The sequence below is a fragment of the Cupressus sempervirens genome, chromosome 4, assembly GCF_028749045.1.
Source record: "Cupressus sempervirens isolate cs-2001-9-10 chromosome 4, ASM2874904v1, whole genome shotgun sequence".
Taxonomy (NCBI): domain Eukaryota; kingdom Viridiplantae; phylum Streptophyta; class Pinopsida; order Cupressales; family Cupressaceae; genus Cupressus; species Cupressus sempervirens.
The window spans coordinates 572,119,770-572,123,358 of record NC_143121.1 but is presented as its reverse complement, the minus strand read 5'-3'; positions in this window follow the sequence as shown (position 1 = coordinate 572,123,358).

The following is a 3,589-nucleotide window of genomic DNA, read 5'->3' as shown; positions in this document are numbered from 1 at the left end:
TTTAGATTTACATATTTCAAAATAGTTTTAGTTTGCATGTTTTAGATTTGAATGTTTCATAATAGTTTTACAATTGCATGTTTCAAAGTATTTATATTTTCATGTTTCAAAGTATAATTTTATCATTTATATTTTATTAAAGTTAATGATTTATTTAAAGTACATGAATCATATATTTAGTATATATTTATCATTATTAGATTGTAAAATATAGAAAAATTCTCCAAATAATAGCTGGCCAAAATCATATGAAGCCAAATGGATGCTGAAATAATAGGGCTTGACAAAAGGGGCCAAAAATAGGACCCGAAAAAATAAGGCCAAAAAAATAGGACTGAAATAATTTTATTAAATTTTTAAATATATAATATTTTCTTTTTGTTAAATTTATTTTTGCATGCACATTCTGCTGCAGTAGCAGAACGGAAAATAGAATAAGAAATGTTTATGTTTTGTGTATTTTAAATTTAATGTTTTCAATAAACGTCCTACATGTGGTGGCATACCTAGAGTAGCCATTTGATGAGCTCTCCAGATATAGCCACCTACGACCGGGTGTAGGTTCTTTAAATTAGAATAGTTTTAATTCGTAGATAATGATTGTCAGATTCCAATAATAGGTAGTAGGCAGTTTCAGATTCTTATCCTTTTCTTGGATAGAAGACGAAAAAACGTGGATATTTAAAATGTGGCCTACTGCATGATTGTCAGATTCAAATAATAGGTAGTAGGCAGTTTCAGATTCTTATCTTTTTCTTGGATAGAAGACGAAAAAACGTTTCTCATCCTTTTATTAGAAAATGAGAGTCAGTTTTAAATAAGCCGGTTGGCTATGTAAGAGATGGATTCGAGTTTGAGTAAAATAGAAAAGTTGCAATTTTTTCGTGTGTCTCTTCAGCTTTGGAAGATCGAATTTTGGAGAGAATAGAACGTTTCTTCTGATTTTCCTGGTGCATGGTTCAGTTTTTAGTATGAAATGCGTTTTGATTTTCTTGTGCAAGTCTCATTGAAGTTGTCGTTTTTTTTCTTCTCAAAACTCTCCAAAAACCGTTGAGATTTTTCGGTTTCCATCTAGCAAATATGAAATGATTTCCATTATGCAAAGTTTCGGTTTTCTATGGTGTTTTTTATGTTTTTTAGCAGAGATATACGATTTTTGAGATTGTTGTTTCAAGCATGGCATTTATGATTCAGTTGCACCCGATTTTCTAAGATAGGAATGGGTATGTGCAGGATCATGGTGTACCAAACTATGGCCTTAAGTGGCAGTGAAAAATCAGAAAATCAGGGTTATGTCAACTTGACACATAATTTTAAAGTGATTATGGACTTTATATCAAAAAGTTGTAAGAAAATAATCTGTAAGAAATTGAATGTAGTTTCTAAACTACTAGGCCTTATCAGGAGAAAAAAATAATTGATTGGTCAAAAGGTTGAATTTTAATGCAGTACTACAAAAATTTCAAGGCAAAAATAAAAAGTAGGTGTATGTTTGACCACCTTAATCAAAATCAAATGATAATATTTTTTTAATATAATTATAGATATGAAAAGTAGACTCATGTCCGAATGTGACGCATATTTTTCGGTATTTTTATTCCAAATAAATAATTAAATATGAATTTTTTACCAAAAATTTTTCGAAAAAAAAAAGTCCCGTGTCTGACCACCTTAATTAATAGAAACTTTTACCAAATTTAATTTAATTTAATTTTTTCTTATATTAGGCGAAGCATAGAATGTGACACAACTTTTAGATTTAAAAAATGTTATACCGTTTGAAAATTATAGCTATTTTTCAATCAGTATGTCAATCAGCGCTTTACAATAATCTTCATTGATAATTAACTAATAAATAGTTATCGATCTCAGAATTTGACAGAAATTATATTGATGGAATCTTCAGAGCGATATTAAAAAACCTTTTTCATTTCATTCAATTTCAATCAAAATAACATTGTCAGACGACTACTCGAAGTCTGAGTATCACTAAAACCCTCTTCAAACACGTCTTTTGGGTTGATCGGGTAGGCTTGGTAAATACCAAGCCTAATCGGATATCGGATTTGAAATCGGATATCGGATTTCAAATCGGATATCCGATATGGCTAGGTGAATTTTGGTGGGAAATTTGAAATCCCAACCCATTTTGGAGGGAAAACCGGATTTAAGACTTATAGCTTATGATTTATAAATTATTTTTGTTATATTACTATGTAAATATGTATTATAATATTTTATATATATATATATATATATATATATATTATAACGTAATGTAAAGATATAACATATAATATATTAATATATAATAATATATTATGTTATTCTCATTATAATCTATAAATATAATTTATATTATTATTATTTTTACTAAATATAATAACATAATATATATATATATTATATATATAAGTATGTTATTAATATATATATATAATAACGTAATATTTTTATTAAATATAATAAAGTAATATATATATATATTATAACGTAATATTTTTATTAAATATAATAACCTTATATATATATGTTATTAATATATATAATAACGTAATATATATATATATATATATATATATATATATATATATATATATATATATATATATATATATATATATATATATATATATATATATATATATATATATATATATATAATAACGTAATATTTTTATTAAATATAATAAAGTTATATGTGTGTGTGTGTGTGTGTGTGTTATTAATATATATAATAACGTAATATATATTATAACATAATATTTTATAGCTTATAATTTATAATTTTTTTTTTTAATATTACTATGTAAATATGTATTAATATATATAAGTATGTTATTAATATATATATAATAACGTAATATTTTTATTAAATATAATAACCATATATATATAGATATATAGATATATGTGTGTGTGTGTGTGTGTGTTATTAATATATATTATTATATTAATATGTATGTTATTAATATATATGAGTCAAAGGGGGTCATAGGTTGACCTATGACCCCCTTCGACCCATTACATAACAACATATGTCCCTAGGGGTCCTAGGAACCCTAGTGACATATTAGAATCGTTCTTATGGGTCGAAGGAGGTCATAGGTTGACCTATGAACCCTTTCGACGCATTACATTACGACATATGTCCCTAGGGGTCCTAGGACCCCTAAGGACATATTAGAATCGTTCTTATGGGTGAAAGGGGGTCATAGGTTGACCTATGACCTCATTCAACCCATTAAATGATGACATATGTCCCTAGGGGTCTAGGACCCATAGGGACATATTAGAATCGTTCTTATGGGTCAAAGGGGGTCATAGGTTGACCTATGACCCCCTTCGACCCATTAAATGATGACATATGTCCCTAGGGGTCCTCGGACCCCTAGGGACATATTAGAATCGTCCATATGGGTCAAAGGGCGTCATAGGTTGACCTATGACCCCCTTTGACCCATTACATGACGACATATGTCCCTAGGGGTCCTAGCACCCCTAGGGACATATTAGAATCATTCATATGGGTTGAAGGGGCTCATAGGTTGACTTATGATCTCCTTCGACCCATTACATAATGATATAT